This window comes from Myxine glutinosa, chromosome 10 (genome assembly GCF_964187855.1).
Source record: "Myxine glutinosa chromosome 10, kmMyxGlut1.1, whole genome shotgun sequence".
Classification (NCBI taxonomy): domain Eukaryota; kingdom Metazoa; phylum Chordata; class Myxini; order Myxiniformes; family Myxinidae; genus Myxine; species Myxine glutinosa.
Genome location: NC_136270.1, coordinates 48,419,542 through 48,436,541, shown reverse-complemented (window position 1 = coordinate 48,436,541; position 17,000 = coordinate 48,419,542). Strand labels below are relative to the sequence as shown.

The 17,000-nt window shown below is 51.6% G+C and overlaps 1 long non-coding RNA gene across 1 annotated transcript; it reads left to right on the top strand.

The window, feature by feature from the left end:
* Positions 1-8,130: 8,130 nt before the first annotated feature.
* Positions 8,131-16,693, top strand: LOC144894036 (uncharacterized). The gene is made up of 2 exons (XR_013624721.1): positions 8,131-8,303; positions 14,538-16,693. It is a non-coding gene; the product is annotated as an uncharacterized LOC144894036 (long non-coding RNA).
* The last annotated feature ends 307 nt before the right edge of the window (positions 16,694-17,000 follow it).

The following is a 17,000-nucleotide window of genomic DNA, read 5'->3' as shown; positions in this document are numbered from 1 at the left end:
TTACAACAGACATAAAGGACAACCCTCCCCATTGCACGGCTTACTACGATGCTAGGGGCGATGATGACGAGTACCGAGAAAGGATAAAGGGGTCAATAGGTAAGAATTCGGACCTATCGTTGTCAAATATATGGGTTGGACGGGAGGGAATAGGCGTCAAGGTAACCCTAACTGCGGAGCAGCGGGCGTTGTCTCAGTATCCCGCAGGGGTGGACGCCCATGTTACCCTCACCACCGCCAAAGGGTGGCCGGCGGAAAGTGTAGGATGGATGATGGGGCGCTTGCGAGAAATTCCGTGCAGCGCCATTTATGAAGTGGACCACTGGACAGTGACAGTGCTCGACAAAAACGAGGGGTATGTAATCACCCATGATGAGCAGAGTATAGAAGGAAAATTTGAAGAGACAGACCTGCCCCCAAAGGGCACCCACGTTGTACGAACGGTGCCTCAGGGCCCGGGCGAGTCCGATGGCCTTTTAGAGGAGGTCCCGGCCGATTTGTGGTCCCAACACGACAACGACGTGGGGCGAATTCGCGACGCCAAACCTCTGGTAATACCGATCCAACCAGGAATGCCCCTCCCAAACGTGAGACAATATAAATTGCGGCACGAGGCCGATGCGGGCATAGAGCCAGTGATTCAATCTTTGGTGAAACAGAAAATAATTGTGGAAACTAACAGCCAATGCAACACACCGATTTTGCCCGTGAAGAAACCAATGCAGGATAAATGGAGGTTCGTGCAGGATTTGAGGGAAGTGAACAAAGTCATACAAGGCATACACCCAGTGGTACCAAATGCGGAAGGCCTTATGACATCTATCCCACCGGACGCAACACATTTTACCGTCATTGACCTATGCTCTGCCTTTTTCTCCGTACCTATCGCACCTGAGTCACAATACTTGTTCGCCTTCACCTTTAGGGGGCGCCAGTTCACCTGGACGGTGTTACCCCAAGGGTTCTCCGACAGCCCCACCCTGTTCTCCCGAGCGCTGCACCGCGATTTGGCAGACGTGGAACTAAAAGGGGGATCGGTGTTGTTACAATACATTGACGACTTGTTGATTTGTTCCCCTTCCAAGGAAGCCTGCGAAGGGGACTCCATGGCCCTGCTAAGAGCCTTGGCGGCCAAGGGCCACAAGGTGGGACGGAGAAAGCTCCAATTTGTACGGAAGGTAGTAACCTATTTGGGTCATGCCATTTCACACGGGAAGCGAGAACTGCATGCTGGACGAGTGACCGCTATCATGGAATCGCCACGGCCAAGTACGCAACGACAGATGTTGCGCTTCCTAGGTATGACGGGTTACTGCCGCTCTTGGATAATTGACTACGCACTACTTGCTAAACCGCTGTACGAAGCCACCAGAATAGGAGAACCAAACTACTTGGTTTGGACGGACGAATTGATGCGCTGTTTCGAGGGGCTGAAAAAGGCATTGGTAACGGCACCGACTTTAGGACTCCCCGATTATGCGAAACCATTCACCCTTTACACTCATGCAATAAGGGGTTTTGCTCAGTCCGTTTTGACACAGACTCATGGAGATAAGGAACGACCGGTAGCCTACTTTAGTAAAAAGCTGGAACCGGTCGAGCAAGGGTTTCCGGTGTGCCTGCAAGCCGTGGCAGCGGCTAGGTATGCAGTGGAAAGGACAGCGGACATTGTGATGGGGCACCCGGTAACGCTACAGGTACCACACTGCGTCACTTCACTGTTACTACAGCGGACAACACAACACTTATCGACCACTAGATTAATGCAATACGAAACAGCACTGATTACGGCCGCCAACGTCACCATTAAACGTTGCACTACACTCAACCCGGCCTCACTGATGCCCACCCCAGAGGAGGGCGAACCCCATGTATGTGTTGATGTAGTACAGCAAGTCTCTACGGTACGTCCGGACTTGAAGGACGTTCCCCTCGATAACCCCGATCGTGTGTACTACGTCGACGGATCAGCTAAACGCGGATGGGACGGCTCTTTGCTATCCGGATACGCGGTGTGTTCAGATAATGAGACGATAGAAAGCGGGCGCCTTCCGCCCACATTTTCCGCCCAGCAGGCGGAGCTGTGCGCCTTGACTAGAGCATGCAGCTTGGCGGCGGACCTTGCCGTCAACATTTATACAGATTCAGCATACGCGCACGGGGTAGTTCACGACAAAGGGGCAATTTGGAAGATGCGAGGCTTTCTCACATCTGCGGGTTCGGTCATAAAAAACGGCGAACTGGTTGAAGGGCTACTCCGAAGCATCTTGCTCCCCCGCGCTATCGCGGTGATCAAATGTCGCGGCCACCAAAGGACAGACTCTGACGTCGCCCGAGGCAACACCAGAGCGGACGTAGCGGCAGGAAAAGCGGCCAACCAACAAATAGGACGGAACATGCCGATGGTAACGCGAGCAAAAGGGGCACACACGCAAACTGCCAACGTACCGACCTCAGGACTAACCCCTTCCTCGAAAAATGAGTGCACCATCACCATCGCCTCACCGACTAATGAGGACGTTATAAAACTTCAAAACGCAGCAACAGCAGCCGAACATGATGACTGGGTAAAACGAGGGGCCACACGCCCCGGACCAAATGCGATGTGGACCCTTCACGGAAAACCAATAGCACCCAAGGAACTACTGCCTTGGCTGGCACGTATGGGACATCAAAATGGCCATGTGTGCCAGAGGGGGGTGATAGAACAGATAAACTATACCTGGGCGGCACCGGGACTGTCGCGAATCGCATCTGAGGTGTGCCGGTCATGCGCGATTTGCCAACAACACAACAGGGGGGCACCACCTAGGCACCCACATAACGCGGGCCATCTTCGACCAATCGGGCCCTTCTGTCATGTCCAGTTCGATTTCATTAACATGGAACCAAGTATGTCGTTCCGATATGTCCTGGTAATCGTGGACATGTTCACAAAATGGGTCGAGGCCTATCCATGCGTTAAGTCAGACGCCCCGACAGTAGCCAAGCGCCTCGTGCGGGATTTCATGTGCAGATTCGGCATCCCTCAGAAAATTTCGTCAGACAAAGGGGGCCATTTCACGGGAGAGGTGATTAAGGGCATCCTAAAGGCACTGGGCGTGAAACAATCTTTCCATTGCGCTTATCACCCACAATCAGCGGGACTTGTGGAACGCACCAATGGGACGCTGAAACTTAAGGTAGCCAAGATCTGTGCAGACACAGGTTTGAAGTGGCCGGAAGCACTCCCGCTGGCGTTAATGAGTATTCGTTCCACCCCGGGCCACACCACGGGCCTTTCCCCCCACGAGATATTAATGGGACGACCTATGAGTTTGCCCGTTTCGGCCCCGATGGACATGTCCAAATTTGACTTGCCTGTGATGGATGACATGCTTTTAAAGTTTTGCAGAGGATTGTCCAATGTGGCACGCAGCATTCACGCCCGGGTACGAGAGGCATTGCCTGAACCAACAAACCACGCCATCCACGACTTCCAGACCGGCGATTACGTGCTCGTAAAACACTTCACCCGCAAGAACGCCTTGGAACCAAGGTGGACGGGACCAGTCCAGGTGTTGCTGACTACACCAACGGCCGTCTTTTGCGAGGGCAAGACCTCGTGGATCCACGCCACGCACTGTAAGTTGGCCATACAAGCACCAGACACTACACCACAGCAACCACAGTAAGGATGGGCCTAATCATAGGTACGATACTATTGGTAGCGACAGCAGCTAGGGGAAACTCCGATTCCAATAGATGCGAAAACGAAACCCGACACCTCACCGTAACATGGGGACAAAGAGTATCACTACCATGTTTCGAACAGAAAGCCCTGCACACAAATTGGGTGAACATAAATTGGCTAGCACTGTCGGCAGGGCCTGGACGCGTTGGCATGGTACTACAAAAGCAACGAGAGTTCCGGGAAGACGGGCAAGCTAGAATTAAGACCTTGGCCCAACCAGGATACCAATGGGGAACCCCTGATTTTAAGCTACAAACACGCACACGCCTAGGGAAAGACATGACCATGCAGGTCCGGTGCAGCGTCTGGACCCCTGGCGCGGCCAGGGGCGAAACTAAATACACACCATGCATCGAATACATACTCACGCCACACCCCCAGAATAAGGCCCCAAAGAAGGGGGAAAACACATATTGGAAAGTGGCCAGGGAGGTGGCAACAATTCAAAATAGGACACACTGCTGGTCGTGCATGCACTTTCCCCAAGCAGGCACCACAGGAATACACATGATAGTGCTACCTCTGTCCCTCAATGACCTCTGCTCACAACCTATCGATTCCCCATGTTTAGTCACCACGCTGGAAAGAGAAGGGGTTGACAACGGCAAGAGTTGCAATCGACAATTTAATTATCGCCCGTCAATGATTGCCCATGTGGCCGAGAGGCCTGCCCCCGTCTGGGTCAAACCACAGAAAGGGACGGTCTGCCTCCAGGGTTCCGGCCACTTGCGTATGGGAGAATCAGAATGCGCCTACACTCTCCCCGGGAAGCTGGGACAAGGGAGCTCGGGGATTACACTACGAATAGTACTGCAAGATAAACACAACCACAACATAACGGCTATAACATTCTCTAGGGGGGTTAGTAGGATTAATGGGGTGGTAAGGGGAACCCAGTGCTTATCCACCCACCTGGTCCCACCCCATGGGACAATGTTTATATGCGGCGACAAGGCTTACCCCTATTTACCAAATAATTGGGGGGGCACATGTTATCTGGGTTCAGTCCTTCCTGACGTTGAGATACTGGATGAGCTAGACCCAAAGTCCTTGGACAGGCGTTATAAGAGGTCAGTCATGAACGAAGATGGAACCACTAAACTACACGGGAGCCTATGGGAAAAGGTGTTTGGTTTCTTCTTCCCAGGAGCGGGCACAGTCATGGATAGTTTCCGGATAGATAAATTGGCTTTGGCCCTAGAAAAGGTGGCAAACGACACCGCTACGGCTCATGACATACTATTGGATACGGTGATTCACATGCGTACAATGGTGATGCAGAATCGGGTGGCTTTGGACATGCTCTTGGCAGAGAAAGGAGGGGTATGCGGAATAATAGAGGGAAAATGTTGCACTTACATACCCGATCCATCTGAAGGAGTGTCAGCCGCAATAGTGAGACTAAGGGAAACTAGCCACGCCCTGACGATCGATCGGATCGCGCGCGAAAATTCTTATACATTTAGCTGGCTCACTGACTGGTTCCAGGGATGGACGGGCACCATAGTGAAGTGGTTATTGACCGCACTGGCTGTGATAATCGGGGTAGTAATTTGGGGGGCACTAATGAAATCTCTAGTCCTCCTCTGTATGAGAAAGTATTTTACAGGATGGAAATTGAAGAAGCCGCCGACAACGACTATGGTTCTGACCACAGAGGCCGTCGACCTGAACGGGTCCTTCAACAAGGCAGACGTGACCGGCGCTCCAGAAAATTGCATTGAATTTTGTAATGACTGTGATACTTGTGTTGATCCCATGTGGGAACTGGCTGCTGCCTGTAACGGTGTCTGTGATGACTGTGATACTTGTGCTATAAACCCCTTGCGTGTACTGGCTAACGCCTCTTATGTATTACAAGCTGACAGCTGCACGCCCCCTTCTGACCCAACTATGGATCTGATTGCGACGCTGGGTCTGGCGGTTGAGGGACCCGACGCGGATGTCCTAGACCCGCAAGCCGACCAGGCGCCCATGGGAGACTTTGACATAAAGGAAGTCCCTCTCTTTTCTTCAAATGTTTCGGATCTCTTTGATCCACATGTTGCGGATCTCTTTGCTTCAAGTGATTCGGATTCGGATTTTTACGCTCTGTACCCTGACCAGGAAATTGAGACACAAGATACTGACGACATTTTGTATTCCCCAGAACAGCAACACGTGAGGGACCTCATGGGCATGACCGTTGATTAACTTCGAAGATCTGCAAGGACTGCGTCTGCAAAGGGTGGGGGGAGCCAGTTCCGCAGGGGAAGTGATGCACCCTCTGGCGGAGCAGAACCTCATCTGGACCAGACGTCTTCGTTGTGGATCCGAAACGTTAATGAACTTTCATGTTTTGAGCCCTCAGGCTCCAAGCACGCACCACACGACACGTTCCCCAAATGCACGGGCGAGGCGCTATGGGCGCACGGTATGCCCTTGGGAGATACCCGCATTACACGATGGTCTTTCAATAAAGCCCGATGTGGCACGTTGTCTCTTGAGATACTTTGTCTCGACGAGACAAGAGGAAGGAATGTCAGGTCTCAGATTTGTTACTGCTTAATGCTCAATTATAAATGCCGGTTGACTGACGTATTACCACGTAAGCTATGTTATAAAATGCTGTTCTATAATGTTATTTCATGAGTTAATAAAATGTATTCGAACCTTAGGTAGGCTGCTTGAATCGTAGACATAAATCCTTTGATAAATTGCCAAAAACATTAACTGTTTTGTTTAATGACAGTGACGCCTGAGTTACAATGAGGTTTTTGCTTCGCTTTCATTTAAAATGAGGAAAGGCTCGCTTCAGTCGTGTTGGACAAATTGTATACGTGTGCACTTTCGAGGCTAGATAAGGCCGGTCGTAAAATCCCTATCATGATTCTCAGACGGCGCCTCGAGCCGCGGGCAGGAGAACGCTCACATGCGCGTGATTTTGCGTAACACTAGCAGAATGTTTAGGTTGCAGACATAAAACCTATCGTGAACCATATATATTTTGTATTAATCACAGCGACGCTTGACTCTGTATAAACATGCTCTGAATTACTCATTTTGAACAAACCCATATACTTTATGGGTTTGTCGAAGCCAAGAATGCACCCTCCCTTTAATGAGTTATATTTTCTGCCTCGTCGGAGTTTTGAAATCACATCTGGTCCGAATGATAAGGTGCGTGCTGCACTCCCCCGAATGACAGAGCGGATAACGGTGGGGGCTAGGAATGACGGGGAGGGACTCTCGCCAGTCGCTTTGTTCTCTCGGAGATTTTCTGATAATCGTATTCATATATAAATGAATGAGAATCAATGTGTTTTCAGGAAGGCTTGACTTGGCATGTTCTTGCTGTAGCTTGCTGTAGATGTCTGTCTCCTCCGGATCCGTATAAAGTGTTATTTTAATAAAGGTCTCGTCATTCTCAAGCCTGTTGGTGGAACTCTACTTCGATCAGAAAAGGTGGTGTCTGACATTTGTCAGGTCTCAGATTTGTTACTGCTTAATGCTCAATTATAAATGCCGGTTGACTGACGTATTACCACGTAAGCTATGTTATAAAATGCTGTTCTATAATGTTATTTCATGAGTTAATAAAATGTATTCGAACCTTAGGTAGGCTGCTTGAATCGTAGACATAAATCCTTTGATAAATTGCCAAAAACATTAACTGTTTTGTTTAATGACAGTGACGCCTGAGTTACAATGAGGTTTTTGCTTCGCTTTCATTTAAAATGAGGAAAGGCTCGCTTCAGTCGTGTTGGACAAATTGTATACGTGTGCACTTTCGAGGCTAGATAAGGCCGGTCGTAAAATCCCTATCATGATTCTCAGACGGCGCCTCGAGCCGCGGGCAGGAGAACGCTCACATGCGCGTGATTTTGCGTAACACTAGCAGAATGTTTAGGTTGCAGACATAAAACCTATCGTGAACCATATATATTTTGTATTAATCACAGCGACGCTTGACTCTGTATAAACATGCTCTGAATTACTCATTTTGAACAAACCCATATACTTTATGGGTTTGTCGAAGCCAAGAATGCACCCTCCCTTTAATGAGTTATATTTTCTGCCTCGTCGGAGTTTTGAAATCACATCTGGTCCGAATGATAAGGTGCGTGCTGCACTCCCCCGAATGACAGAGCGGATAACGGTGGGGGCTAGGAATGACGGGGAGGGACTCTCGCCAGTCGCTTTGTTCTCTCGGAGATTTTCTGATAATCGTATTCATATATAAATGAATGAGAATCAATGTGTTTTCAGGAAGGCTTGACTTGGCATGTTCTTGCTGTAGCTTGCTGTAGATGTCTGTCTCCTCCGGATCCGTATAAAGTGTTATTTTAATAAAGGTCTCGTCATTCTCAAGCCTGTTGGTGGAACTCTACTTCGATCAGAAAAGGTGGTGTCTGACATTTGGTGCCGTGACTCGGATTGCAGCAGACAGAGGACAGAGAGAGCGGACCCCGAGCGACAGAAGGAAGGCTGTCCGAACGCCGGGACGCCGGCACGTCGTACCTTCCTTCCTGGAGCGGGTTCAGCCCGTTCCTTTCTGCCTTCTGCTCTGCCTGCTCTCCGAACAGAAATTGTAAGTAGAGGCTCATTTCAGGCCACAGAATGACGTGTCTTTGTTGAAATCACCTGGATATCATTTAAGAGTAACGTTACAATATTTGCGCTGGATAAACATTAAGAGTAAAGCTAAGGATAGATTTAGCGCTGGATATTATTTAAGAGTAACGTTACAATATTTGCGCTGGATATTATTTAAGGGTAACGTAATAATTAACAAGGACGAGGGGGAAAGTGAGGTCGGACAGCCGTAAAGGTTGAGTAGGCCGAGAACTTTCCAGGAAGGATCAGCCCAGAGCAACAAGATGGGAAACAAGCTAACGAAAGAAGGGGAACCCCTCAAGGGAACCCCGGCATCTTTCATGTTTAAGAGGCATCATTTTGCCGCGGTAAGACCAATAAAGGACTGGGCTGTGCTAACTAAAGATTTAAGTCATCCCTGGCCAGAGGAGGGATCGTTTGCACTTGACAAATTGGAAGTGTTGTACGGAGCTTTGGATAAGCTAGAAAAGGAAAAGAAACACTTCCCACCCGATTATTGGAAGGTGTTTGGGTGGTGGGAAAAGGAAGGAATGAAGCGATTGGCGGCCACAAGACAGGCTAGCCTGGCAGGGGAAGTACTGAAGCTTCAGGACCAAAAGAAGCAAGCAGACAAGGTTCAGGACAAAACAATTAGGGAGGTAGTTAAGCAACCTAAACATTCGCTAATGCCGCTCGTCCAAAATCCGGACCAAGACCCCGCGGTAGGGGAGGCAGCTGCCATGCCCCTACCCCCTCAAGCCCTGAGCCCTGTCCCCGGGCCACAGGCGCCACCTCCCCCACCCCCGCCCCTGTTTCCCCAGGGGTTAGACCCCCAGAAAACTAGACCAGCCGCCCCTCAGGTTCACCTTAGCCCGGGCAATCCATTTAGAAGACAAGAAGCTAGTGGGGCGGACAGCGGGTTCGCGGCCCCAGAGGGGCTAGGAGAACTGTACCCCTCATTGGAAGGGTTCACGGAATCAGAGAACCCACAGCCTACAATCGGGATGTGTCCCTTAAAAACCATAGGACTGAACAGGGGGGCACCCATTAACGTCAGGATACCCTGGAGAGAATCAGATTTGGCGTCTATGCAGGAGCGGGTGAGAACCCTGCTGGCTGAACATCCCGGTCAGATACCGGAATTTATGCGTATGTGGATACAAAATACAGGTGCAGATTGGCGGGACGTCTGCCACATGGGGAAGGCTGTATTGCCCGCGCGGGTGTGGGACCAGGCCAAAGTACACGCACGCTGGCCAAATGTAGCACCGCCCCCGGCCGCAACCGCGGCCCAGACCCTCGCCGATTGGGAGGCCCTGGTCGACCTATTGTTGGCCGGGGTATACACCGCACTGATGCCAGCCGCAGGGCCAGATTGGAATAAAATATACGGCCTAAAACAGAAGCATGGCGAAGCAGCCATCGATTGGAGAGAGAGGGTAGAAAGAGCAGTGTTAAAGTGGGGAGGACTGGGCCAGGTGCGGGCACAAGATCTCCCTCACGCTGTAGTGAACAACTTTTTGGTAGAAGGGATGAGACCGGCAGTTAGGAAGCGCATTCAAACGGCTATGATAGGATGGAGAAACACCCCAACCGACCAACTAGTTGAAGCGGCCGAACAATGTGGCGACGGAGACGATAAGAAGGTCGATGTTAAGGACGACATGTTGCAAATGCTGGTCCAGGAAAAACGGGCCCAACTCAACCAAAAAGAGAAGGGGAATCGAGGCCAAGGACGGGCCCAGAATCGGAACACTAGGATAGAGCCCAACGAAGAGTGGGGCCGCGATAACGAAAACGACGACGACGTCGACGATAACGACAGGGGACGAGTCGACATGCGGACACAAGGACCCCCTCCCCAGAATTGGAACACACAAGGACCCCCTCCCCAAAACTGGAACATGCAGGGGCCCCCTCCACAGCCGCAGAGCTGGGCCATGCAAGCACCCCCTCCACAGACCTGGGCAGTACAAATGCCCCCTCCCCAGAACGGGTATCCACAGGGACCCCCTTCCCAAATCGATGGGCCTCCCCCAAGTTATTGGGCCCCAAGCGGAGCGAACGGGAATGGGCCGCCACAATGGGACCAACGGAACCAACAGCCTGCGAGGCGTCCGACGCAACAGGGTCAGCGCAATAGCAACAGGTACCCCGCATCCACCGCTCCACAGGGGGCGTGCTTCCGTTGCGGACGGACGGGACATTGGAAACGCGATTGCCGGGGGCCCCGCCAGGGGTACCCGCCACAGAGAAATCAAGTAGCCTATTGACAGGAAGCCGGCGGGCCGCCCGTAGAATGTCCCCTCTTGACTATGACACCAACCGAGGAGCCGACCTTGACACTAGACGTAGATGGGCAACAGGTAGACTTTCTCGTCGATACGGGCGCTACTCGCAGTACTATTAACGAGGGGCAGCTACCATCCTTGCGCCCCACAGATAGGGATGTCCAGATAGTGGGAGTTTCAGGCTTGCCCCAAGCGCTCCCTATTTCAGAAGAGGTAAGAGTGGTGTGCGGCCCACTAGAGGCTAGACACGCTTTTTTGATGACTACCACCGCCCCGACTAACTTGTTGGGACGGGATCTACTTTGCCGTTTAGGCTGCCAAATTTCATGTACGGAGCAGGGAGTTTTTGTAGACGTCGCGGAATCCAAACGCGATCTGTTAATGACGGCATTGTCTCGGCCCGGCCCCACCGCCTACTGGTGGAGCCTGGAAAAGAGGGCTTTGGCCACTTGGATACATGTCCTAGACACAGTGTGCTCCCGGAACGACGGGTTGCGAGATTGGCTGCGCGTACATCAAATTACAACAGACATAAAGGACAACCCTCCCCATTGCACGGCTTACTACGATGCTAGGGGCGATGATGACGAGTACCGAGAAAGGATAAAGGGGTCAATAGGTAAGAATTCGGACCTATCGTTGTCAAATATATGGGTTGGACGGGAGGGAATAGGCGTCAAGGTAACCCTAACTGCGGAGCAGCGGGCGTTGTCTCAGTATCCCGCAGGGGTGGACGCCCATGTTACCCTCACCACCGCCAAAGGGTGGCCGGCGGAAAGTGTAGGATGGATGATGGGGCGCTTGCGAGAAATTCCGTGCAGCGCCATTTATGAAGTGGACCACTGGACAGTGACAGTGCTCGACAAAAACGAGGGGTATGTAATCACCCATGATGAGCAGAGTATAGAAGGAAAATTTGAAGAGACAGACCTGCCCCCAAAGGGCACCCACGTTGTACGAACGGTGCCTCAGGGCCCGGGCGAGTCCGATGGCCTTTTAGAGGAGGTCCCGGCCGATTTGTGGTCCCAACACGACAACGACGTGGGGCGAATTCGCGACGCCAAACCTCTGGTAATACCGATCCAACCAGGAATGCCCCTCCCAAACGTGAGACAATATAAATTGCGGCACGAGGCCGATGCGGGCATAGAGCCAGTGATTCAATCTTTGGTGAAACAGAAAATAATTGTGGAAACTAACAGCCAATGCAACACACCGATTTTGCCCGTGAAGAAACCAATGCAGGATAAATGGAGGTTCGTGCAGGATTTGAGGGAAGTGAACAAAGTCATACAAGGCATACACCCAGTGGTACCAAATGCGGAAGGCCTTATGACATCTATCCCACCGGACGCAACACATTTTACCGTCATTGACCTATGCTCTGCCTTTTTCTCCGTACCTATCGCACCTGAGTCACAATACTTGTTCGCCTTCACCTTTAGGGGGCGCCAGTTCACCTGGACGGTGTTACCCCAAGGGTTCTCCGACAGCCCCACCCTGTTCTCCCGAGCGCTGCACCGCGATTTGGCAGACGTGGAACTAAAAGGGGGATCGGTGTTGTTACAATACATTGACGACTTGTTGATTTGTTCCCCTTCCAAGGAAGCCTGCGAAGGGGACTCCATGGCCCTGCTAAGAGCCTTGGCGGCCAAGGGCCACAAGGTGGGACGGAGAAAGCTCCAATTTGTACGGAAGGTAGTAACCTATTTGGGTCATGCCATTTCACACGGGAAGCGAGAACTGCATGCTGGACGAGTGACCACTATCATGGAATCGCCACGGCCAAGTACGCAACGACAGATGTTGCGCTTCCTAGGTATGACGGGTTACTGCCGCTCTTGGATAATTGACTACGCACTACTTGCTAAACCGCTGTACGAAGCCACCAGAATAGGAGAACCAAACTACTTGGTTTGGACGGACGAATTGATGCGCTGTTTCGAGGGGCTGAAAAAGGCATTGGTAACGGCACCGACTTTAGGACTCCCCGATTATGCGAAACCATTCACCCTTTACACTCATGCAATAAGGGGTTTTGCTCAGTCCGTTTTGACACAGACTCATGGAGATAAGGAACGACCGGTAGCCTACTTTAGTAAAAAGCTGGAACCGGTCGAGCAAGGGTTTCCGGTGTGCCTGCAAGCCGTGGCAGCGGCTAGGTACGCAGTGGAAAGGACAGCGGACATTGTGATGGGGCACCCGGTAACGCTACAGGTACCACACTGCGTCACTTCACTGTTACTACAGCGGACAACACAACACTTATCGACCACTAGATTAATGCAATACGAAACAGCACTGATTACGGCCGCCAACGTCACCATTAAACGTTGCACTACACTCAACCCGGCCTCACTGATGCCCACCCCAGAGGAGGGCGAACCCCATGTATGTGTTGATGTAGTACAGCAAGTCTCTACGGTACGTCCGGACTTGAAGGACGTTCCCCTCGATAACCCCGATCGTGTGTACTACGTCGACGGATCAGCTAAACGCGGATGGGACGGCTCTTTGCTATCCGGATACGCGGTGTGTTCAGATAATGAGACGATAGAAAGCGGGCGCCTTCCGCCCACATTTTCCGCCCAGCAGGCGGAGCTGTGCGCCTTGACTAGAGCATGCAGCTTGGCGGCGGACCTTGCCGTCAACATTTATACAGATTCAGCATACGCGCACGGGGTAGTTCACGACAAAGGGGCAATTTGGAAGATGCGAGGCTTTCTCACATCTGCGGGTTCGGTCATAAAAAACGGCGAACTGGTTGAAGGGCTACTCCGAAGCATCTTGCTCCCCCGCGCTATCGCGGTGATCAAATGTCGCGGCCACCAAAGGACAGACTCTGACGTCGCCCGAGGCAACACCAGAGCGGACGTAGCGGCAGGAAAAGCGGCCAACCAACAAATAGGACGGAACATGCCGATGGTAACGCGAGCAAAAGGGGCACACACGCAAACTGCCAACGTACCGACCTCAGGACTAACCCCTTCCTCGAAAAATGAGTGCACCATCACCATCGCCTCACCGACTAATGAGGACGTTATAAAACTTCAAAACGCAGCAACAGCAGCCGAACATGATGACTGGGTAAAACGAGGGGCCACACGCCCCGGACCAAATGCGATGTGGACCCTTCACGGAAAACCAATAGCACCCAAGGAACTACTGCCTTGGCTGGCACGTATGGGACATCAAAATGGCCATGTGTGCCAGAGGGGGGTGATAGAACAGATAAACTATACCTGGGCGGCACCGGGACTGTCGCGAATCGCATCTGAGGTGTGCCGGTCATGCGCGATTTGCCAACAACACAACAGGGGGGCACCACCTAGGCACCCACATAACGCGGGCCATCTTCGACCAATCGGGCCCTTCTGTCATGTCCAGTTCGATTTCATTAACATGGAACCAAGTATGTCGTTCCGATATGTCCTGGTAATCGTGGACATGTTCACAAAATGGGTCGAGGCCTATCCATGCGTTAAGTCAGACGCCCCGACAGTAGCCAAGCGCCTCGTGCGGGATTTCATGTGCAGATTCGGCATCCCTCAGAAAATTTCGTCAGACAAAGGGGGCCATTTCACGGGAGAGGTGATTAAGGGCATCCTAAAGGCACTGGGCGTGAAACAATCTTTCCATTGCGCTTATCACCCACAATCAGCGGGACTTGTGGAACGCACCAATGGGACGCTGAAACTTAAGGTAGCCAAGATCTGTGCAGACACAGGTTTGAAGTGGCCGGAAGCACTCCCGCTGGCGTTAATGAGTATTCGTTCCACCCCGGGCCACACCACGGGCCTTTCCCCCCACGAGATATTAATGGGACGACCTATGAGTTTGCCCGTTTCGGCCCCGATGGACATGTCCAAATTTGACTTGCCTGTGATGGATGACATGCTTTTAAAGTTTTGCAGAGGATTGTCCATTGTGGCACGCAGCATTCACGCCCGGGTACGAGAGGCGTTGCCTGAACCAACAAACCACGCCATCCACGACTTCCAGACCGGCGATTACGTGCTCGTAAAACACTTCACCCGCAAGAACGCCTTGGAACCAAGGTGGACGGGACCAGTCCAGGTGTTGCTGACTACACCAACGGCCGTCTTTTGCGAGGGCAAGACCTCGTGGATCCACGCCACGCACTGTAAGTTGGCCATACAAGCACCAGACACTACACCACAGCAACCACAGTAAGGATGGGCCTAATCATAGGTACGATACTATTGGTAGCGACAGCAGCTAGGGGAAACTCCGATTCCAATAGATGCGAAAACGAAACCCGACACCTCACCGTAACATGGGGACAAAGAGTATCACTACCATGTTTCGAACAGAAAGCCCTGCACACAAATTGGGTGAACATAAATTGGCTAGCACTGTCGGCAGGGCCTGGACGCGTTGGCATGGTACTACAAAAGCAACGAGAGTTCCGGGAAGACGGGCAAGCTAGAATTAAGACCTTGGCCCAACCAGGATACCAATGGGGAACCCCTGATTTTAAGCTACAAACACGCACACGCCTAGGGAAAGACATGACCATGCAGGTCCGGTGCAGCGTCTGGACCCCTGGCGCGGCCAGGGGCGAAACTAAATACACACCATGCATCGAATACATACTCACGCCACACCCCCAGAATAAGGCCCCAAAGAAGGGGGAAAACACATATTGGAAAGTGGCCAGGGAGGTGGCAACAATTCAAAATAGGACACACTGCTGGTCGTGCATGCACTTTCCCCAAGCAGGCACCACAGGAATACACATGATAGTGCTACCTCTGTCCCTCAATGACCTCTGCTCACAACCTATCGATTCCCCATGTTTAGTCACCACGCTGGAAAGAGAAGGGGTTGACAACGGCAAGAGTTGCAATCGACAATTTAATTATCGCCCGTCAATGATTGCCCATGTGGCCGAGAGGCCTGCCCCCGTCTGGGTCAAACCACAGAAAGGGACGGTCTGCCTCCAGGGTTCCGGCCACTTGCGTATGGGAGAATCAGAATGCGCCTACACTCTCCCCGGGAAGCTGGGACAAGGGAGCTCGGGGATTACACTACGAATAGTACTGCAAGATAAACACAACCACAACATAACGGCTATAACATTCTCTAGGGGGGTTAGTAGGATTAATGGGGTGGTAAGGGGAACCCAGTGCTTATCCACCCACCTGGTCCCACCCCATGGGACAATGTTTATATGCGGCGACAAGGCTTACCCCTATTTACCAAATAATTGGGGGGGCACATGTTATCTGGGTTCAGTCCTTCCTGACGTTGAGATACTGGATGAGCTAGACCCAAAGTCCTTGGACAGGCGTTATAAGAGGTCAGTCATGAACGAAGATGGAACCACTAAACTACACGGGAGCCTATGGGAAAAGGTGTTTGGTTTCTTCTTCCCAGGAGCGGGCACAGTCATGGATAGTTTCCGGATAGATAAATTGGCTTTGGCCCTAGAAAAGGTGGCAAACGACACCGCTACGGCTCATGACATACTATTGGATACGGTGATTCACATGCGTACAATGGTGATGCAGAATCGGGTGGCTTTGGACATGCTCTTGGCAGAGAAAGGAGGGGTATGCGGAATAATAGAGGGAAAATGTTGCACTTACATACCCGATCCATCTGAAGGAGTGTCAGCCGCAATAGTGAGACTAAGGGAAACTAGCCACGCCCTGACGATCGATCGGATCGCGCGCGAAAATTCTTATACATTTAGCTGGCTCACTGACTGGTTCCAGGGATGGACGGGCACCATAGTGAAGTGGTTATTGACCGCACTGGCTGTGATAATCGGGGTAGTAATTTGGGGGGCACTAATGAAATCTCTAGTCCTCCTCTGTATGAGAAAGTATTTTACAGGATGGAAATTGAAGAAGCCGCCGACAACGACTATGGTTCTGACCACAGAGGCCGTCGACCTGAACGGGTCCTTCAACAAGGCAGACGTGACCGGCGCTCCAGAAAATTGCATTGAATTTTGTAATGACTGTGATACTTGTGTTGATCCCATGTGGGAACTGGCTGCTGCCTGTAACGGTGTCTGTGATGACTGTGATACTTGTGCTATAAACCCCTTGCGTGTACTGGCTAACGCCTCTTATGTATTACAAGCTGACAGCTGCACGCCCCCTTCTGACCCAACTATGGATCTGATTGCGACGCTGGGTCTGGCGGTTGAGGGACCCGACGCGGATGTCCTAGACCCGCAAGCCGACCAGGCGCCCATGGGAGACTTTGACATAAAGGAAGTCCCTCTCTTTTCTTCAAATGTTTCGGATCTCTTTGATCCACATGTTGCGGATCTCTTTGCTTCAAGTGATTCGGATTCGGATTTTTACGCTCTGTACCCTGACCAGGAAATTGAGACACAAGATACTGACGACATTTTGTATTCCCCA